The following is a 24,460-nucleotide window of genomic DNA, read 5'->3' on the forward strand; positions in this document are numbered from 1 at the left end:
TCATTAGACAAATTTTCAATATTCAGCTTTTTTAGTCTCGAACCCAAAACATACTTCCGGTTTGACAATTAATTTTGACACATCAAACTTATCCCTTCCATCCAGAGTACGATGTTCATCTTAGTAGATAATTATTATTTCTTCACAATGTACTTCCTAACGTTTATATATAAACAATTTATCATTTGTGTCTTTGTTTAGTTTGGATTTCGCGCAAAGCTCTACGAGGACTACCTGCATCAGCCGTTTTTAATTTGAAGTGAAACACAAGAGGGAAAACAGTGTTACAGCGGTATGTCTGCGAACTCACACCTCTAGAAACCGGGTTTCAATACCCGTGGTGGGCAGAGGAGGGACAACTAGTCATCACCACCCACTGCCAACTCTTGGGCTACTTTTATCAACGATTAGTGGAATTAGCCGTCATATTATAACCCCCACCAGACACACACGCGCGCTGTTGAAAGGGCGAGTTTGTTTGTGGGAACAATTTCATTTTAATATTGATAGTTTGAAGTTTTAAGAGATGAAAATAAGTCTTTTTTCAAAAGAAAAATAAATGCCGATATTTTACACATATGAATTAAATTACTTACATGAAATTCGAGTGTTTATTTTTAAATATTAAAGTATAGTGCACTTTTAGATTTCTGAAATACTGTGTGTGTGGTTTTATAGCAAAGTCACATCGGGCTATCTGCTGAGCCCACCGAGGGGAATCGAACCCCTGATTTTAGCCTTGTAAATCCGTAGATTCACCCTGTACTTGAAATACTGAGGTTGTCGTTTAACTGTAAACAACTTTGGCCACACCCTCTTGTCGTACGTGTTAAATATAGTACGTTTGTTACAGAAACATGTTTTACACAGTTAATTACGCTGTTAAGTCAACACTTCGTTCACTTGAAGCCTTTTCACCTATACTTCGACCCTGCCCAGTAAGATTCTTACTTCAGCAAATGACCTATACTTCGACCCTGCCCAGTACGATTCTTACTTCAGCAAAGGACTTCTGCAGATTTCGCCTTTTATTTTATCAACCTAAAGCTCAAGGGGAGTATTACACTGTAACCAATAGCGGTACCTTCGAATATATCTGGAAAATTCTTGTTTGTTTGTTTGTTTATTGAAATTTGCACAAAGCTGCACGAGGGCTATCTACGCTAGCCGTCTCTAATTTAGTAAAACAGAAAAACGTCAATGATGACCCACACATTTTTTTTTTCACTTAAAGTCAGGTGTGGCCAAGTCCTTAGTGAGTCCGGGCAGTGAATACTAGGTTTATGGTTGATAAAGTAAAACGCGCTCCGCACTTTGGGCCCGTAGTTGGACTATAAAATTGTTGGTCACATCCCAGTATTTGAACAGGTAAGAGTAATTCAAGAGTCGGTGATAAGTACTGTTAACTAACAGCTTTCTCTCTAGGTGGCCCGGCATGGCAATGTGGTGGGGGTGCTTGATTGGCAATCTGAGGGTAGTGCGCTTGTTTTTTGAATTTCACGCAAAGCTACGCGAGGGCTCTCTGCATTAGCCGTCCCTAATTTAGCAGTGCAACTCATGGGCTACTGTTTTACCATCGAATAGTGGGATTGACCATCACATTATAACGCTCCATCAACGCTGAATGGGCGAACACGTTTGGTGTGACAGGGATTCGAACCCGTGACCCTTAGATTACGAGTCGAGCGTCGTAACCACCTGGCCATGCCGGGCCAGGAAGCTTCTTGAAGTTCCCTAAAGGATGAAGTGGAGATAGGCAGAGGTCAGAGGTTAAAGTGAAGATAACCATTAATGAAAGCCTCTACGTATACTCGCCTCCCGCTAGTACAGCGGTATGTCTTCAGATTTACAATGCTAAAATTAGGGGTTCGATTCCTCTCGATGGGCTCAGCAGATAGCCCGATGTGGCTTTGCTACAAGAAAACACACACTCTATATATGCTTACCAAATTATTATAGGACAGTCGAAAGTTTGTGGAGGATCTGAAATAAGGGGCACGCGATCCTACTGGAAAAACTGGTTCTCACCGGATCAAGTTGAAAATTATCCACAGTCGAGACGTCGTGCAAAGTTGACCAAAGTCGTACGATCTCGGTTGTCATCAGAGCTTAGGGTAACTTTTACCTCTAATACACAGCACTTACTTAGATTTACTGCGTGGTTGATTTTTTAAAGTTTCCTAAGAGGAATGACCCACTTGATTTGTGTCCATGTTTTATATTAACCACCGACGACGGGCTACCATAGGCTAACGTTCCTTCGCCCTCACTTGAACTGGTTAACAAAAGAAGCTCGTTTTTCTTCATTTTTTTCGTTTATTGTTTTCGTTTTTCTCCAATTTTTGGACGAGCATCCAAATTGTATTATTGGACTGGACGAAACAAACTGAACATCTCTCAAACTGGACATCTCTCAAACTTTGATTTCCTCAGAAGAAGAAGAGAAACAAAAACCGACAAATTTTATCCGAATTCCTTTGGCAAGAAATCAAAACGGATATCAATAAAAACCACTGACGTCACACAGCAGTGTTCATTTTAAACAGGATGTCACAGATTAAATCGTAACGTTTATTTTTAATGAGACGAGTCCGAGTCAAGTGTGGTTACGCATTCCGTGAATATATTTTTGTGTGGTGGTGAGGTCACCATGACGAAATAAACGGTTTTCCGGTGAAGCCTTTTTTTTTTTTTTTTTTTTTTTACTGCGCATGTCCAGCACCAAGGAACTCTGAGGTGTGTGTATGTGTCTTTCTTATAGCAAAGCCACATCGGGCTATCTACTGAGTCCACCGATGGGGAATCGGACCACTGATTTTATCATTGTAAATCCGTAGACTTGCCGCTGTACCATCGGGGAATACAACTCTTAAGAAAAACAAAACAAAAAACAGAACATTATACTAAACATCTGGCATGGTCAGGTAGTTATGGACCTCGACTCGCAAACTGAAGGTCGCAAATTCGAATCCTCGTCACACCAAGTATGCCCGCCCTTTCAGCCGTGAGAGTGTTATGACGTGACGGTCAATCTCACTATTCGTTGGTAAAAGAGTAGATCAAGAGTTGGCGCTGAATGGTGATGACTAGCTGCTTTCCCTCTAATCTTACACTCTAAATTAGGGACGGCTAGCGCAGATAACCCTCGTGTAGCTTTGCGCGAAATTCAACAAAACAAATGATGATAAAATTCGGAGAGATTTCAAACACCTCCCAAGGGAGAAGAGAAATTTATCCCGCTAGGAATGTGAAGTTAACCATGGGGGGAGTAACCTCTAATCATGTATTAATATTTACAATATCTTATAATGATGAGATATTATAATCACGTTAGCTCGACTATGCTGCTGACAATAATTGTATAAAACCACAGTAATTAATTATACTATGTAACACAAATTTTGTTCATGGATAGTACGTGTTATTTCTTAATTGCTTATGTTGTAAAAGTACAGAAAATGGCCATTATTCCCTTCAAACTTTACTTTTGTGACCTGGATAATGAAATTTAGAAATTAATCTATTTTCCATGTAAAAACTGGCAAACTTGTACATTTTCATTTACATAAGGTCTGAATAAAACAACATATGAATCAAGATTTACATATATTTATACTAAAGTTATACAAAAAATGTTTAGAAGTGAGTAGTTTTTCAAGATTTGCGACTGTAATGTAAATCACTTTCACATATCAGCCCCCAAATATAGTATCCCATAATGTTTTCGTTATACGCTCCCAGGTCACAAAAGCAAATTTTGAAGAGAAAAATAGGTCTTTTCCATTTACTTTAGGCATAAACAATTGGGAAATAACACTTTTTGTCCACGAACAAGAAAAAGTAAACATTTTGTTACATATTTACATATTGTTATTTCTCAAATAATTTCTATACTGAAAAACAAGTGGACTAATAAACTTAGGGGTTTGGTGGAGGTAGGTAGACTTGTGATTTGAAGGAGCTAAACCTCACTCCTAACTTAGGAGTTTGGTGGAGGTAGGTAGACTTGTGATTTGAAGGAGCTAAACCTCACTCCTAACTTAGGGGTTTGGTGGAGGTAGGTAGACTTGTGATTTGAGCTAAGCCTCATTCCTAACTTACGGGTTTGGGGGAGGTAGGTAGACTTGTGATTTGAGCTAAGCCTCATTCCTAACTTACGGGTTTGGGGGATGCAGGTAGACTTGTGATTTGAGCTAAGCCTCATTCCTAACTTAGGGGTTTGGGGGATGGTAGGTAGACTTGTGATTTGAGCTAAGCCTCATTCCTAACTTACGGGTTTGGGGGAGGTAGGTAGACTTGTGATTTGAGCTAAGCCTCACTCCTAACTTAGGGGTTTGGTGGAGGTAGGTAGACTTGTGATTTGAAGGAGTTAAACCTCACTCCTAACTTAGGGGTTTGGTGGAGGTAGGTAGACTTGTGATTTGAAGGAGCTAAACCTCACTCCTAACTTAGGGGTTTGGTGGAGGTAGGTAGACTTGTGATTTGAGCTAAGCCTCATTCCTAACTTACGGGTTTGGGGAGGTAGGTAGACTTGTGATTTGAGCTAAGCCTTATTCCTAACTTACGGGTTTGGGGAGGTAGGTAGACTTGTGATTTGAGCTAAGCCTCATTCCTAACTTACGGGTTTGGGGATGCAGGTAGACTTGTGATTTGAGCTAAGCCTCATTCCTAACTTAGGGGTTTGGGGGATGCAGGTAGACTTGTGATTTGAGCTAAGCCTCATTCCTAACTTACGGGTTTGGGGGAGGTAGGTAGACTTGTGATTTGAGCTAAGCCTCATTCCTAACTTACGGGTTTGGGGAAGGTAGGTAGACTTGTGATTTGAGCTAAGCCTCATTCCTAACTTAGGGGTTTGGGGAGGTAGGTAGACTTGTGATTTGAGCTAAGCCTCATTCCTAACTTAAGGGTTTGGGGAGGTAGGTAGACTTGTGATTTGAGCTAAGCCTCATTCCTAACTTACGGGTTTGGGGAGGGAGGAGGTAGACTTGTGATTTGAGCTAAGCCTCATTCCTAACTTAGGGTTTGGGGAGGTAGGTAGACTTGTGATTTGAGATAAGCCTCATTCTAACTTACGGGTTTGGGGGGAGGTAGGTAGACTTGTGATTTGAGCTAAGCCTCATTCCTAACTTACGGGTTTGGGGAGGTAGGTAGACTTGTGATTTGAGCTAAGCCTCATTCCTAACTTAAGGGTTTGGGGAGGTAGGTAGACTTGTGATTTGAGCTAAGCCTCATTCTAACTTACGGGTTTGGGGGAGGGAGGGAGGTAGACTTGTGATTTGAGCTAAGCCTCATTCCTAACTTAGGGGTTTGGGGGAGGTAGGTAGACTTGTGATTTGAGATAAGCCTCATTCCTAACTTACGGGTTTGGGGGAGGTAGGTAGACTTGTGATTTGAGCTAAGCCTCATTCCTAACTTACGGGTTTGGGGGAGGTAGGTAGACTTGTGATTTGAGCTAAGCCTCACTCCTGTCCCCACTCCACTGACATCGACACAGTTTTTTTTGTTTTTTTTTACAGTTTGTTTATTGCCACATTTGGATAACGATATTTTGATGTGTTTATATTTCTAGTGTTCGAGCCATTATCCAGAATTTATAGGAAGTACCAAACGAACCAAGATATATTGGAATACTTTGTTCATGTTTTTCTTTTTCCCATATTAACCCATTGCGACGCTAGACTCTCCAGTTGTGTCTAGAACATCAAATACCGATTTAACCAAATCTCTTCCGATGTCTCCTCCGTCTGTGTTCAACCAAGTATCATTCCTGTCTGTATTCTGATGTCTCCTCTGTCTGTGTTCAACCAAGTTTCCCCCTGTCTGTATTCTGATGTCTCCCCCGTCTGTGTTCAACTAAGTATCCCCCCTGTCTGTATTCTGATGTCTCCTCCGTCTGTGTTCAACCACGTATCCCCCCTGTCTGTATTCTGATGTCTCCCCCGTCTGTGTTCAACCAAGTATCCCCCCTGTCTGTATTCTGATGTCTCCTCCGTCTGTGTTCAACCACGTATCTCCCCTGTCTGTATTCTGATGTCTCCTCCGTCTGTGTTCAACCAAGTATCCCCCCTATCTGTATTCTGATGTCTCCTCCGTCTGTGTTCAACCACGTATCCCCCCTATCTGTATTCTGATGTCTCCTCCGTCTGTGTTCAACCACTTATCCCCCCTGTCTGTATTCTGATGTCTCCTCCGTCTGTGTTCAACCAAGTATCCCCCCTGTATGTATATTAAAATATATTTGTGTTAAAGAAAAACTGAGTGTATCAATCTTGTTGGTAAATACCATAGATTTGATATATATTAAAAAAGTTAATTAACTTCTAAATTACAACTAAAATATCCGGTTATTGGAAATAGTAATGCGTTAACATACGTAAAATAACAAATAGAAGACTCGTCCGAAATAAATTCTAATACGTAACACCAGCCATTTTAAGATTTTGGAAAGACGTGTGGTGAAAATTAATATTAAATATCACTTTTCAATAAGCCTTTCAAACCGTGTCCAGAAAACAAACCAGAAGTTCAAGTAGGTGAAATATTACTGTAGAGTTTTGACAGAATTTTAAACACTCTTGTTATATATAGCTAAAACACTATTTGTTTGTAATCAAACACAGAGCTACACGAGGGCTATCTGTGCTCTGCCCATCATAGGTATCAAAAACAGGTTTCTAACGTTGTAAGCCCGTAGACATTCGGCGCGGCATGGCCAAGTGTGTTAAGGCGTTCGACTCATAATCCGAGGGTCGCGGGTTCGAATCCCGGTCGCACCAAACATGCTCGCCCATTATAACGTGGGGGCGTTATAATGTGACGGTCAATTCAAAGACAAACCATAGACATTCCGTCATGAGAGGAGTTGCTATTATAACGAGCTAATTAAGTTGAATGTATTCGGGCGATTTGCAAATGGTTGTTTGCAGACGAGAAGAAGCTACGTGGAAACAGGTATTGACAATAACGGTTAAACTAAGCTTTGTGAGTGTATTTGTTTGGACATGAAATCGGTAAAACGTGTCTATAATTACAGCCTTGACCTACTTTGTGAAGCTGGCTTTCATTGGTTATGCAAAACTTGCAAACATGGATTACCCATTTTACACACAAAGAAGTGATTAAAGAAGCGTTCCAAGACAGACTACAGGAACCTTACCTTTCTGTCTTCTCGATAGAAATCAGAATAAAACAACGAAAATATTAAACAATTTGTTCCTTCCTGTGTTGAAAAACAAGTTCATTTTTCGTTAAATAGAAAAACGTCTTTGTGGCCTTTTAAGTTGGGTGTTCTTAATTTGATCGTATTCTCACGAAACCAGAACCTTTAAACACAAAGTTTATCGCGAGTAACAATCTGTAGAGAAACGCTATGGTTTGTGCTATTTTTAATCGCTCCTAAGGGCACTAGAACAAAGATTCTTTGATAAACAAACGAGATTCACGAGATCAGAACGAAGATTCCTTTTCTCGTAAGAAACAGAACAAACTAATTTATATTTGTTTTTGAATTTCGCGCAAAGCTACACGAGGACTATCTGCGCTAGCCGTCCCTAATTTTGCAATGTAAGGCCAGAGGGAAGGCAACTTGTCATCACCACCCACCGCCAAATCTTGGGCTACTCTTTTACCAACTAATAGTGGGATTGATCGTCATATTATAACGCTCAGACAGTTGAAAGAGCGAGCATGTTTGGTGTGACGGAGATTCGAACCCGCGACCCTCGGATTACGAGTCGAGTGTCTTAACCACCTGGCCATGTAGGGGCCCCTTTTCTTTCTTTTTTCTTTTTAATCAAACAAACTTTAGCTAATATAAACAGATGTTCTACGATCCGATATAGATCTGTAGGTGGTGTAGTTCCGGGTGTTTACAGAAAATTCAAATAAGGAAATCTTAAGTGTATTTATAGTCGAGAAATATCAGATACATTCCTAAAGTTCACAAGCACAAGGTGTATCAGAAGTTAACGTAGAGTGATGCATTATTATTAGGATGTAATAATTTAAAATAGTCTAGGTTACTGGAACATTTAAAAAATAGTCGTAATAAATATATGACACATACCTATATAAAACCTACATATTTTATTGGTAACGTTATCAGTTTAAATGATACATGTAATACTATAATAAAATACTATTTACGATTTTAATAGATAGAAATGGATGTTGTCCAGCTAATGAAGTCCTTCTCTTGTTACAGCGGTAAGTCCACGGATTTATAACCCTAAAATCGGGGTTCGATTCCCTTCAATGGACTCAGCAGATAGCCCGATGTAGTTTTGCTATAAGAAGACACACGCACACACACCCGGCTAATGAAACAGACATTATAGGATTTTAAATGGGAGAAAATTCTTGGCAAAAAACTGCATTTTATAAGTACAGTGTGTCTTTTTCTGTAACGTAATTTATGATTTCACGTACATTTTAATGCGGAGTATATTCGTGAGGAGACGTGTAGTCACCACAATAAAAAACAATTTAATCTTTTTTTTCTCCAATGTGGAAAGAAATTTATTTTAAAATGTCAGAAAATCTAATTTACGGTTACAGTTTTCCATTCCATTCTCTCTGTTCCTCGCTGGGACAACGGAAAGTCTTATGATTTACAACGTTAAAATCAGGGATTCGATTTCCCTCGGTGGATACAGCAAATAGACTGATGTGGCTTTAATATAAGTAAAATACATTCACACACGTTCTCTCTATAGTTACACCCCCAGTTTTACACCCCCAGTGGCACACCGGTATGTTTAAGGACTTACAATGCTATAAACCGGATTTCAATACCCGTGGTGCACAGAACAGAGACAGTCGTTCGTACAGCATTGTGCTCAATAATAAGCACCTTTATCTCACTCCACAACTACATCTCTATTATGTGATAACGAACCATGAATCAGTAAGTCTCTCCTGTACTGGAGGACTGTGCCACTAGGAACCGGGTTTCGATACCCGTGGTTGGCAGAACACAGATAACCCGTTGCGTAGCTTTGTGCTTAGTTCCAAACGAACCACTCCCAACCAGTTTAAGATTTTGGAAATATGTTATTACTCCCAGGGAAGTGTGTTATTGTGTAGACAGATAAACTCTACCTACAGATAATGTACAGGTATTATTTAACAACTGCTGCTCAATCTGTGACTGTAGTTTTGTTTTCCTCGTGGAAACGAAAGACAGAACGCCTAGTTGTAGATTCACGTCAATATTCTAACATTATGGTAATTTTACGATCACAGTAAAATAAAAACAGGTTTCTTAAAAAAAAAAAACTTTCACACAAGTCAAATTCAAATATAATATTTTGCAGTCTGATGTATATAAAGTATATAACTTCGGTATTATAAATGTCTTATTTTTTGTAGCGAAAGAGAAAATGTTCCCTCTCTAAACCCAAAGAGCAGACAAGTTTCGCGGAATAAACAGAGTTCATACCTTACCTTTCATATTTTTTTTCTTTCCCAGATTTGAGCAAAGTCAATAGATAGAAGTCACAGTCCGCGACTGCATGATCCGTGTAATATTATATCACTTGGCTCGGTGTGGCCAGGTGGGTGGGGCGCTCGGCTCGTAATCCGAGGGTCGCAGATTCAAATCCCCGTCTCACCAAACATGCTCGCCCCTTTCAGCCGTGGGGGCATTATAATGTTACGATCAATCCCACTATTCGTTAGTAAAGGACTAGCCCAAAAGTTGGCGGTGGGTGATGATGATGACTAGCTGCCTTCCCTCTAGTCTACCGCAGATAGTTCTCGTGTAGCTTTACGCGAAATGCGAAACAAACGATTGTTTAGTAAGTGCAGTACAAAACAGGCGTTTCTCACACATAGTCATTTTCAGTGAAATGTTTAATTTAACACCTAGCGGCAGGAAGGCCATCTGCTTCACTGGATAGCGTTCATTATTTTACACCAGGGGTTTCCGAAATCCTGAAAAGAAAAACGAGGGCTCTGTGGGTTGTCTCCATGGGAAATACAGCACACAAGATTAAATTGTTACGTGTATGTTGTGTTATCTCTGCCCCACGGGTCTTTATCAACAAATCTCTGCGATTTGTTTGTTTGTTTTGGAATTTCGCACAAAGCTACTCGAGGGCTATGCTAGCCGTCCCTAATTTAGCAGTGTAAGACTAGAGGGAAGGCAGCTGTCATTACCACCCACCACCAACTCTTGGGCTACTCTTTTACCAACGAATAGTGGGATTAACCGAAACATTATAACGCCCCCACGGCTGAAAGGGCGAGCATGTTTGGCGCGACCGGGATGCGAACCCGCGACCCTCAGATTACGAGTCGCACGCCATAACACGCTTGGCCATGCCGGGCCCAAATCTCTGTGAACCTAAGGACGAACTACATACAATATTCGGTGATAAAATAACGAAAAATTCCCTAACTTAAAAAAAGGTGAAAAATTAAACAAAAAAATGAGCACTTAAAACGAAAATAAACACGATTATTTGGCAAAATTACGACAAATTCACTAATTAAAAAATATCTATTTATAACACAGCACAAACTTTAAATGCAGTCAACACATACTGTGACCAGATATAAAACAAAACAACTGAACACGTGAACTGACAATAAACACATTTTTAGCGATTATGATTAATTAGGTGATGGAAAATTATATTAAGAACCACATTTTAAGTAATTTCATCGATTTGTCCAAAGTTGGAAGTCGTCTTATTATTTCTTACAGTTTTACTGCTTTTGTTAATACAAATGTTAGTCTTAATGAAGTCACTGACGAACTCATTTTATGAGAATAGTAAACTACATATTTTTAGCACATTTACGAGTTTCTCGGTTAAGGCTTCGCTTGATATAGAATTGACAACAATAATTACTTGTGTAAACCTGATATTTTCTCAATATGTCCCTCGCCGAGACGGCGGTAAGTCTTCGTACGAACTTACGATGTTAAAATCAGGGATTCGATTCCTCCTCGATGGACACAGTCGATAGCTTGCTGGGGATTTGTTATAAGAAAACACACACACACAACTCAGTCTCTATTGAGAACAATATTGTGAAATGTTAGTATAAGTAATTAAACATAATACAAAATAGAGTTGCTTTGAGCAATAACTGTTACACCTGGCTCTTTCTGCATATACGAATCAACCACAGTTTTGAGATACACGTTTAAATTATGTATGCTGGTATAAATATGTATTAAGTGTTTCGGCAGTAAAATTCCAGTTAGATAAATGCAGTGCTAATAAATTGCAGTATTTAACTTAAACTTTCTTCGGTTTATAACACATCAACTACAATTAAACAAAACTAGATTCAGCACAAACGATGGTACTGTGAAAGTTCAGTTTTGTGTACAAGCAGTTTAAGTCTGTTTTTACGTTTATTGTCATTGAGCAAGGCGCCATCTTTTGCCGCTTAGAGAAATTATACGTTTGTAATAAATCCAGTTTGGAAGTAAATATTCTGGAGGACTGCACATTAGAAGAGATTTCAGGACGGCTCTCCTCCATCCAGTTGTGAAGTCCTGTTGCAGTATGTTTGTTAGTGCACAGTCCACGTATATTACATCGAAGCTGCCGAGGGAAAAGCTCAAGAAAATTTCGCACGCGCACGTGCATCCGATAATGTTTTTCTTATTTTGCATATATTAAGATCAGTGAATCGTTTCTCTGTGTTAGAAAAGTCAGTTTACGTATGGAGTTCTGTAAAAATTTATGGAATACAACCTGTGATACAACCAAGTACAAAAAAACTAGAATACCTTGAGATTGTATTTGCCTTCAATGTAATCTAAAAAGTATTCTTTTAATCGGTTATACCACTCACCGATGTAACTTCCCCGTAACTATGTTTTTAATCAACATAGATGATCCCATAGTTACTTTAGTTTTTAATCAACATAGATGATCCCATAGTTACTTTAGTTTTTAATCAACATAGATGATCCCATAGTTACTTTAGTTTTTAATCAACATAGATGATCCCATAGTTACTTTAGTTTTTAATCAACATAGATGATCCCATAGTTATTTCTTATAAATAACATTTATGCGCAAAAATATAATTCCGAAATAAGATTTTCAAAACTGGTCAAATATAAAAATAATTGAAGACCAAGTCAGTATCCAAAACTAACCATTCAAACTATTTACAAATCCAGGGATATAACAAGAGAGGTAAACAAGTTGCCCCCCTCTCAAAAGCTTTAGGGATGGATACAGATATTTTAACAATAAGTTATTATTAACATTATGTTTTGTGATGTTACTGTGTTTAACATTTTGTTTTTCGCGTCTATCGGAGAGTGTCGAACCCCAGGTTTTAAGCAATATAAGTTTGTAAGCTTACCGCTAAATACATTGGTAAAATGTATTTAGAACTGCTCATCTCAAAGCTATTAGATAGTTGTTTGTTTGTTTTTTACAGCCTCCAAGTTCGTGTAAATAAACTATAATTTCTAGTTTTACATAATCGATTTACTATCAAATAACATAAAAGATGAAACAATCCAGCCTTACCAAAGACACACGCGTACAAAATTGCACTTTAAAAGATGAATTACGTTTTCTTACATTCAAGAAATGAGATAGTTTATATATTCCTTCTATCCATATTATAACCTATTTTAAAATGCATTCACTCTTTAAGAACGCTATTAGTACACATTAAAAAAGGTGTGGTTCCATTTACAAATGTGAAAGGTGAAAAGGCCTTCATAAACTATTACAAATACACCAATAGATAACGACATACAGTTGTGCTAAACTTGTTCGACCGTTAAAATATATGTTTTATTTTTTTTCTCTCCGTCACACCAAACATGCTCGCCCTTTCAGCAGTGGAGGCGTTATATTAGATCAATCCCACTATTCGTTGGTAAAAGAGTAGCCCAAGAGTTGGCGATGGGCGGTGATAACTAGCTGCCTTCCCTCTAGTATGGTAAATTAGGGACGCCTAGCGCAGATAGTCCTCGTGTAGCTTTACGTGAAATTCAAAATAAACCAATATTTGGTGTGACAGGGAAAAGTTAAATATTAACATTACGCACTTTACAACATTAACGTTTACAGATTCACCCCTCTGCACAGTAATTTAGGAAATGCGAGATATTTGTGGAAGTAAAACAAATATCAAGATACATTTAGTTGTTTACTAGATATTTTGCGGTTGCGCTAAAGTTTTCTTTACTAACAGCCTTTAAGAAAATCAAAATCAATATACAAATACCTACACATCCCAATGACCTTTTACGGCACCTAGTGTGAACAAACTGAACAGATTCTGTAAATGACATAAAACGTTTTAATCCAACATAGGTAAACAAATAGTAATACTCTTTGCGTGTAAGGATAAATTTGTTCTTTTACATACGTGTGATACCAACCAAGCGACAGTTTGAAGTTTAGTAACACAAATAATATAAGCAAAGAAAAAAAACCCAGCTAAAAACACATATTTAAATTATTCCTACCGTTTGGTTGATTGACATTAAGCTTGCTATGGACTATTTTCGGGATTATTTCTTCTGATAACTGAAAGACTGTGCAGTTTCATAAAAAATTGAGGCTGGTTTTAAACGTTTTACAAATGTGTGTAAAAAGTGTTAGATGTGGCCTACAGGGTGCATATGGTGTCAATTAGGCTTAACGGAAATTTTGAAGAGAAAAGGTTTGAAGTTACTTCAATAATTTTGAACAACATACGTTCTGTTGTATAAATCTTTTTTGATTGTTCTTTGTAATTATGTCAGAAGTTTGGTAGTTGAATGTCGTTGTTTGGTACCTCATGGAAGGAAAGGATGAAAATTTTAAATTTAAGTTTTCATTTGATAAACCTAGTTAATAAATAGTAGTTCAACTTTCAAATAATGTTATTATTCACGCTTAACGTTCAACTCACCAGGTGCAGCTACAGATATTCGGTGGACTCAGCAGATAGCCCGATGTGGCTTTGCTATAAGAAAATCGCGCACATACACGCTCCAGAATGTCTCTTGCGTTACTTTACTAAACTGCTTGCTAAGCCTAACTCTAAAGCACACATTGGCTTAGAATTAATTATAACAGTATTTGTTTTGGAATATAGTTATAATTTTTATCTGAAAAAACACTGGACTTAAGAACTTAAAAGCAACTTTTTTAAAAAAAATAGAATTACTGTTGTTTTATTGAGTACAAAGCCACACAAACTGCTATTTGTGTTCTGCCCACTACGCGTATCAAAACATAGTTTTTAGTGGTATAATCTCCCGTTGGGATGGTAGTAAGTCTACGGATTTATAACGACAAGATCAGGGGTTCGATTCTCCTCGGTGAGCACAGAAGATAGCCCAATGTAGCTTTGCTATAAAACACACACACACACACTCCAGCGGCATAAGTGCCACGGAGGAAGGGGTATTATTTCTAGGCATCTCCAACATTTCTCTGATTTTTATCAACAATCCTAAGAGTTTCAAAATTAAAATTTAATTTTAGGAAAATATCAAAAAGAGAAAATGTCATTACAGGTGTGAACTTGTGAAATGTTGTAAAGAAATTAGAGGCATTTTTATTTAAGATCTTTAATCGAAAAGACTAAAGCCTAGCAACAAAATGAAAAAAAATATGATCAAACATTTAGAGCAATATTTGCTCAGTAGAAAAGTATATTTTATTTCACAAAAACACATACTATTGAAAATTTGTAAGAAAACGAATGAAATGTTCAAAAAACGAATTTAGTTGGATATTCTCAATGAGACAAAACTGATTATTTGGAGCACTGGAAATAAAATCGTAATATTTTTTTATCTATCTATATACAAAAGCAAATTATAAAATAATTACGGAGTTACTTTCTACATTCGTTAACTCTATAAACTGTTTAATAATAATAGTTTTTTGTGTTTTTTTTGGAATTTCGCACAAAGCTACTCGAGGGCTATCTGTGCTAGCCGTCCCTAATTTAGCAGTGTAAGACTGGAGGGAAGGCAGCTAGTCATCACCACCCACCGCCAACTCTTGGGCTACTCTTTTACCAACGAATAGTGGGATTGACCGTCACATTATACACCCCCACGGCTGAGAGGGCGAGCATATTTAGCGCGACGCGGGCGCGAACCCGCGACCCTCGTATTTGTTCAAAAGTGGCGACAGTTAGGCCTTGTCGATAGCTCCTTACTTAAGTTCAGTTGTATGACCTACCAACTTATTAACGCTTCAAATAACATTCACTGCTCAACCATTCGTGAAGTTTAAGTGTTACCGTTACATGTAATTATTTTAATTATTAATCATTTTCAAGTAATATAAAGTTAGGTTACTCTATAATCATAAAACATATTTCAACATCTTCAAGTTGCCCTCTAAAGCATCATGAATCCCAGAAGAATAATATCTCAAAAGAAAAATTACAAAATACCTAAAATTATTAAATATTGTAAATTGCAATACTTGTTAAATATAAGGGCACAATTTATTACACAAAGCATTTGCTATTTAAAATTTCTACGGATTGTCAAAAGTGTTTGGCTCTTTAAAGTTAAAGGCCTTATGGGCTTAAGAAAACAAAACACATCAAATTCGTTGAAAACAACGTTCGATTTGACGAAACAATTGTTTACACGAAGCTTAGGTAGGTATTCAATGTTTATTGGCACAAAGCTACAAGGCTATCTGTGCCAGACAAGATGTGACACGAAGCTGAACAACGCATTTTATAAGGTTTGATTACACATTAGCTTCGTTTCAAAAATATAATTTGTTGCTGTTACGTTAATTACTATTATTGCTAATAACGAGTTTAACAAAGTCTACAAGACTATCATTTGTCTTAAAATATAATGAATATCAGCTACTTTATTCTACTATACTAATCGAAATATTTTCACAAGGAAAATAATTATTTATCCAGTCATTACTATGTACAATATGTATTAAAATAACTTCGTTAACAAAGAGATATATATTTGTGAAAATTATAATAAAGTGGTAATTGTTCTCTTACCGACAGCTGTAATTATTTACCTGCAGTCTGGAGTATAGCAAGAAATTGAATGAAACACGTCCCCACGCACGTTGTAAAGTATGTAAAATGATCAAAATAACAAATTGTACATAGTTTATTAGGAAGACGATTAACATAATTCTAGTAATTAACAAGTGTATTGGTAGGCCAATCTGTGAATGTGTCACACGATCGAACTAAGGTGTTTACGTTAACAAAAGTCATATAGAGCTTTAACAGAGCAAGTAATTAACACTTTTAATTAACATTCAATTGATATTTATCAATGTGTATCATACAGAAGCTTTAAAAAAGTATTTATTTTGTTTTTAGGTGTGTCGTCACAAATTTAAACAATAACAATGATCTTTAAGTACGACATGAGCATTAATACACCTTACAAATGGTGTATTTCCTATTTAATATCACAGATCGAATGGTGTATTTCCTATTTAATATCACAGATCGAATGGTGTATTTCCTATTTAATATCACAGATCGAATGGTGTATTTCCTATTTAATATCACAGATCGAATGGTGTATTTCCTATTTAATATCACAGATCGAATGGTGTATTTCCTATTTAATATCACAGATCGAATGGTGTATTTCCTATTTAATATCACAGATCGAATGGTGTATTTCCTATTTAATATCACAGATCGAATGGTGTATTTCCTATTTAATATCACAGATCGAACTCGCAGCATAACTGACGAAAATAAGCTTCAATATTTGCCAAATATAAAAAAAAATGTATTTTATTCCACGTAAACACATTCTATTTTAAACTGTCAGAGATCATTGATATTTTATTCCACGTAAACACATTCTATTTTAAACTGTCAGAGATCATTGATATTTTATTCCACGTAAACACATTCTATTTTAAACTATCAGAGATCATTGATATTTTATTCCACGTAAACACATTCTATTTTAAACTGTCAGAGATCATTGATATTTTATTCCACGTAAACACATTCTATTTTAAACTGTCAGAGATCATTGATATTTTATTCCACGTAAACACATTCTATTTTAAACTGTCAGAGATCATTGATATTTTATTCCACGTAAACACATTCTATTTTAAACACATTCTATTTTAAACTATCAGAGATCACTGATATTTTATTCCACGTAAACACATTCTATTTTAAACACATTCTATTTTAAACTGTCAGAGATCACTGATATTTTATTCCACGTAAACACATTCTATTTTAAACTGTCAGAGATCATTGATATTTTATTCCACGTAAACACATTCTATTTTAAACACATTCTATTTTAAACTGTCAGAGATCACTGATATTTTATTCCACGTAAACACATTCTATTTTAAACTGTCAGAGATCACTGATATTTTATTCCACGTAAACACATTCTATTTTAAACACATTCTATTTTAAACTGTCAGAGATCACTGATATTTTATTCCACGTAAACACATTCTATTTTAAACTATCAGAGATCATTGATATTTTATTCCACGTAAACACATTCTATTTTAAACTATCAGAGATCATTGATATTTTATTCCACGTAAACACATTCTATTTTAAACTGTCAGAGATCATTGATATTTTATTCCACGTAAACACATTCTATTTTAAACACATTCTATTTTAAACTGTCAGAGATCATTGATATTTTATTCCACGTAAACACATTCTATTTTAAACACATTCTATTTTAAACTGTCAGAGATCATTGATATTTTATTCCACGTAAACACATTCTATTTTAAACACATTCTATTTTAAACTGTCAGAGATCACTGATATTTTATTCCACGTAAACACATTCTATTTTAAACTGTCAGAGATCATTGATATTTTATTCCACGTAAACACATTCTATTTTAAACTGTCAGAGATCACTGAAAATTAAATGTTTGCCTATTTAAAGTTAAAAACTTATGCACATATGAAAATAGGAATAATAAAATCCGTTAGAAACAACTTTCGATGAGACGAATTACTTACATGAAGCTGACCAAGGCATTTTAGTGACAGTTGACAAAACTGCACAGCTGGACATTGTCCTCAGTAATGTAAAATATTTTTACTTGAATAACTTACCAAACATACGATAAACTTGTAAAACCCGTAAAGAGAACAAGTCACAAAAACAATGACACAACCACCAACAGACACACACACAGACTGCTTATAAAACCAGGTTTTTATTCTCTGTTAAACGTAAACAAGTTTGAGCGCCATCTCCCGGACACGAACTTAATATACGTTTGGCATTACCTATTCGTCGTCTGAGTAACAGTCGTGGATTGCGTAACTAATCGATGGCAAAAGGGTATTGTTGCATAGCTGCATTACGGGAACTGGGCGAAGTTGTTGGTCTTTCCACGACACATTTAAAAAAAAAAAGTTTTTTATGCCATTATTTACCAAATCCGTTTTCTAACTGTCGTAAAACTTTCATCAATTCCATTTTAACTTGACAGAGCTACACGATGGGGTGTCAGTGCTTTCCTCAGCACGGGTATCGAAACATGATTTTAGCGTTATAAGCCCACAGACACACAACGCTGATATCGAGTTCCTGTGGAGTACAGAATGCAGATAGCCCATCGTAACTTTGCGTCAAACAAAGACAAACAGACTGATCAGATATTGTATGTTAATTTTCAAGCTATTCACGACAGAGAAAAATGACAATTTATTTATTGAATAAAAACTGGTTTAACAAAACAGTTAAATTCGGTAATCAGTGACAACTTAGTTTGTCACGTTATATGTACCGTCACGAATAAAGTAAAAAATACTAGTACGTTTATGACGTTGATAAATGTCTCGAATTTTCTAATATTTATATGCGTGTGTTTAACATGTTTTCGCTGTAACGAACTTTAGAAAGAAAGACATACAAGTTTCTCTTTAAAATGCACAGAAGCATTACTTAGAAATAAACAACACGTTTCGCGAGTCTTTTGTACCACAGCGATACGTCTGCGGACTCACACTGCAAAAAAAAAACCGGGTTTCAATACCAGTGGTGAGCAGAGCACAAATAGTCCGTTATGTAGGTTTGTGCTCAATGACGAACAAAGTCTTGTACAAAAATAGTTTTGTAAAAAATTGGTGATTCCACATTTTACTTATGAAAACTATATATTCACAAGCAATTTTGTCCACAAACAGTTCAGGCTATAGACCTCCACAAACTGTTCAGGCTATAGACCTCCACAAACAGTTTAGGCTATAGACCTCCACAAACAGTTCAGGCTATAGACCTCCACAAACAGTTTGGGCTATAGACCTCCACAAACAGTTTGGGCTATAGATCTTCACAAACAGTTTAGGCTATAGAACTCTATAGTAATTCCAATACTAACTAAATTACACTTTAATTATTAGGGTATTTAATTGCTTAACATTTCTATATTTATCGGATAGTAATATCCATTGTAAAATTTTGAAACTAGTAATCAAACAGTTTGTTTTAGGTTAACAGGAGTTCCCGCCCACTGGAGATAATTTATGTAAATTCATAGTTAATGAAAAGTGATCGAAGGTCATGAATTGTTTGTTTGTTTTTGCATTTCACGCAAACCTGCACGAGGACTATCTGCGCTAGCAGTCTCTAATTTAGCAGTGTAAGACTAGAGGGAAGGCAGCTAGTCATCATCACCCACCGCCAACTCTTGGGATACTCTTTTACTAACGAATAGTGGAATTGACGATCACAATATAACGCCCCCCCCCGGCTGAAAGGGCGACATGTTTGGTACGATGGGAATTCAAACCTGCGACCCTCAGATTACGAGTCGAACGCCTTAACCCACCTGGCCATGCCGGGCCGTAGGACATGAAATGTTGCTTCTCTGATATATAAATGTAAAAGCCGCAAAAAACACTCATAAAAAGTGTAAAAGACAAAACCCGCAGATTTACACGTTTCTCATCATGGATCCAAATTTAATGACGATTTCAACAGGTGGCGAAGTTGTGGTAAAATACACAAAAATACCCATAAAAGCCGTAAAACGGTAAATGAAAAACTGAAAATCTTTATGTACCCCAGCATGGACCTAATGAATCTCCATACCGTTCTTGGTGAAGATCCATCCACACTCCACAAAGTGTTTATATGGACATACAAAAGATAATACTATTATACTTGCTCTTTTAGCTGTGGGGCCGTTATAATGTGACGGTGAATCCCATTTTTATAATATATCCATTTTTCATCACCAGTCACTAACCTGTCCAAAAAAAGGTGAATTACGTTCACGAGAGTGCAGAGAAGTACATATGTCCACTCTTTCTCTAAGTATGGCTTCTGTCTAATTATGGAGGATCCATTTTCTAAGTTTTGACACCTTTCCAAGCTGTTGCAGATGACGGTTAACTGTTGAATGAGTTGAATTAAGCTTCTATGTTAGTTCTTCAACTGTTACAGCACAATCTTCATCAAGTGTAGCCAGCAGCAAGTCATCATTAAACTCAACAGGACGACCTGAATGTGATGCATCACTTAAGCTGTTGTCACCTGATCAGAACTGCTGAAACCACCTTCGTCATTTTCTTTTACTGAGAGACTTCACACCATAAATACTTTGAATGTTTCGTGTTGTTTCTGTTGTACTATTGCCTTTTTAAAATTCATAAAACATTATATACCTAATGTGTTCCTCAGACACATCCATCTTTATAAGGGTTTATTTGATTAATGATCTGAAAAATTGTAGTTGGGTTAGTTTCTTTTATTTCTCTGAACATTTTTATACACGTCCTACTACATATTTTAGTCATTAAAACCTTCTACAAAGACAGAAATGATGATGCACTTTCTGTATTAATTTTTCGAACATTACTTATGGAATAACCTGATATAATAAGCACAGCGGTATGTCTGCAGACTCACCCCGCTAGTAATTGGGTTTCGATACTCACGGTTAGCAAAGCACAGATAACTCACTGTGTAGCTTTGATCTTAATCCCAAGCAAACTTATGATTAATTATAAGTGACAAACCATGTAATTTATAATCCACAAATAATACTTCTTTCAGCTATCCCTTTTGTGGCTTTGCGCGAAACTCAAACACAAAACAAACTAACAGGTAGAACAAAGAACACAATAGTGACAAATTCAATATGTTTTAATTGTTTAGAGAATGCATAAATTCTATAATGTGTTACTTTAAGAATTTCTTCTCTTTCTAATTGAAATATATTTTGAGCATATAAAACGTTTATGGATTTTTTTTTAAATTCTGAATCGAATTCTATAGAATTTTTATTTACATTTTTTGACGTCCCTTAGAATATCTAAATGGCGACATCTAGTGACTTTTCAGATATTCTCTTCTGACTTTTTGTCTTGGGAATGCTTCCATCTTTTTGTGTGATTTTTATAGGTGTTTTTATGTTGGTCAATGTACTCTGTAGAATTCGTTTTAATGGAAATTTCTTTCTTCTTTACTACCGTTTAAAACAATATTAGACTCAATAAATATATATATATATATATATATATATAAATATTTCCTCCTGGCATAAAGTACTGAAATATTTCCAAAAAGTATAAAAATGGAATGTGTGCTGTACATTTGTGATATTATTTTGTATAATTTTGTCTTAAAGTATTTCTTCCAATTAAGATCGTAAATACATAATATCATTTATGGTGTTGCTAAGGTCTATTGTCACATAGGTCCGAGTTGTGCTAATGTTTTCCTTGGATGTAGAGTGACACAAATATGTATACTGGTTTGCCTTTTTCCAACTTGTTTGTTATTTGAAATGCCTGGAGACGTATATAGCTTGTGGGTATGGAACGTATTCACTTGAGTTGAATTGAGTTGAACGTATTGAGGAATAAAAATTTGGTTCGTTTGTTTCAACTTTGCTTTGTTTCTTTGCTGGGTTTATGGTAAAGCGACTCATTGGCTATCTGCATCGTGTCAACCGCTGAATAGTGAAACCCAAATTTTAGCATTGTGAACTCGCTGACGAAAAGTGAGACTTTTCTTTAGTTGTCCGAGTTTTATTTATTCTCTGTATGGTATTCATTTGCGAAAGTTTCGTTTGGCAAATACTCTATCCATATGTGTAAGATATCAGTACATTTACAAATCATATGTATGGTATTCATTTGCGATAAGTGACGGTCAATCCCACTATTCGTTGGTGGCAAGTTGGCGGTGGTGGTGACTAGCTGCCTTCCTCTAGTCTTACACTGCTAAATGGGACGGCTAGCACAGATATCAGTACTTTGTGCGATTTACAAATCATATTATTGATAACTGATTGTTGTAGTAATTAATTTTAAACTGTTTATTTATAATGCGTTAACAACTTTACTAGTTTTCATTGAAATTAAATGTCCAGTTTTTCTCGACATTTATAAGTTGACAATAAGCAAATGAACTGCATATGGGAAACTACGAAAAAAATCGTTTTTTTTCTTTCTTATGAACTACTTCTTAGTCAGGCTTCTCAAATAATTTCTACATCAGTGTGTTGAAAGAAAACTTCGACTTAGATGTTATACGTTACACGACTGATAATTATAATTACGTACAGAAAATGTTAAACTGTGTTCCCGCAAGTGACACAGCGGAATGTCAACGGTATCACACCCCTAGAAATCGGGTTTCGATACCAGTGGTGAGCAGAATACATACATACCATTATGTAGCTTTGTGCTTCATTTCAAATGAATTGATCAACTAAATTATGACGCTTTAGCTACGGAAAATATTCACTTTCAACTATTATCTATATGAAATTAGCCATATTTGTATAGGCGTACAGTTTAAAAAGTCTAAATGTACCTGACACATAAATATGGAAACGAAAATATTGTAAATACACTATTTTATGAACAAATAATAAAAATAAAACAAATTTATCCCAAGCCCGGCTAGCTCAGTCGGTAGAGCATGAGACTCTTAATCTCAGGGTCGTGGGTTCGAGCCCCACGTTGGGCGAATGTTTTATTTTGTTTAAATAATTAGGAATGTTGTTTTCACAATAATATGTAAAATAAATACACACAATTCAAGTAAAGTAACTTTCCGTTATCTTCAATGCTGAATGAAGAATACTCGAGACGTCCACGTTGCCTTGGTGATAACCTGATGCTGTGGGTTTAATAATGCTATTATTGTATTTTTAAAATAACTTCAAATGAGTCTAAAGTGATGTATAACACTTGAAATTTTAAATTCATTTTTTTATATATTAATCTAACGTTAAGCTTTATATTATTAAAATAAACGCTTCGTTTGGAAAAGTTTTCAACAGAAACGTGACTTATTTGGAGCGACCAGAATCGTCTGAATTGATATATAATACTTGAACTTTCATATTCATTTTAAAAATATTTTATCTCCATTTCTTAATATTATATAAAGCTTTATATTATTTAAATAAACGTTTGTTTTAAAAGCTTTTAACTTAAAACGTGACTTAGTTGAATCGACAAGAATTTGATTTAATACTATCCCATATTTCTATATATACTATCTTCTTAAAATATGTCGCAAACACACAAAAATTTAAATTATCTTTGAAATTCTATAAATCATTGACCAATATTCACTTTATTTCAATCAAAATTAAATATTTTATATTGTGTCTATACTTAAAACACAGCATTATATTATCAATAAGCCTAATTGAAATGGCTTTCAGAAATAGTCATTATTATCAAACGTAGTATGTTCGTTTACACTAATTTTTATTTAAAACCAAAAACAATTTGGACGTTTTGATTACAATTAAATGCACTTTTTTTTTCAAATAAACTTTTTTACTGGTATACATAAGTTTAGTTTAACTACACATAAATAAAGTATCCGGCAAAGCCCAGGGTTTGAGTGAAAAAGGTTTATGAATGTTTTATAATATCGCAACATAAACAACAGTAAAGATCTGGGACGCGAGTTGGTTTGTTGATTGAGCTATGGATTTTAACGTTGACAGAACATAAGGTGTTAATAAAACCTAGTTGTTGTCTATATTATTGTATATACTTGTATTATAATTAGCTATTTGTAACGAACAGAAAAACTTCACAGATATGTTACTATTTCTCTTCGTTCTCAATTTAACTTGCTCCAGTCCGGTAGCTCAACAGTAACTCTCAGTGCATATAATGCTAAAACTCGGGTTTTGATACCCGCAATGAACACAGATAGTCCATTGTGTAGCTTTGCGCGTAACAATAAACAGTTGAGCTCGTTAAAAAAAATAAATACAACATGATAAATAATCCCAGATAACGTAAGTCCCTTTAATTAATTGTATTTGTTATAAGCAGTGTTTTAAGTGGGTAGAGAATGTAAAAATTATAAACTTATTAGTTTGGTTGCGATCAGACTTTAAATTTATAAAGTCGTTCTGTTTTTAACGAGTGCAAAAACAGGAATAATTAATTAAAGTTTTAAGAGGTGGCGTAAGTGCTCGCATTAGCAATGTGTCGGGACTGGTTTTTAAATTTTAAAATA

The 24,460-nt window shown here is 35.8% G+C and overlaps 1 non-coding gene across 1 annotated transcript; it reads left to right on the plus strand.

Moving 5' to 3' along the window:
• Nucleotides 1-22,866: 22,866 nt before the first annotated feature.
• Nucleotides 22,867-22,939, plus strand: TRNAK-CUU (transfer RNA lysine (anticodon CUU)). The gene has a single exon. It is a non-coding gene; the product is annotated as a tRNA-Lys (tRNA).
• Nucleotides 22,940-24,460: the final 1,521 nt, after the last annotated feature.

The sequence above is a fragment of the Tachypleus tridentatus genome, chromosome 12, assembly GCF_004210375.1.
Source record: "Tachypleus tridentatus isolate NWPU-2018 chromosome 12, ASM421037v1, whole genome shotgun sequence".
Taxonomy (NCBI): domain Eukaryota; kingdom Metazoa; phylum Arthropoda; class Merostomata; order Xiphosura; family Limulidae; genus Tachypleus; species Tachypleus tridentatus.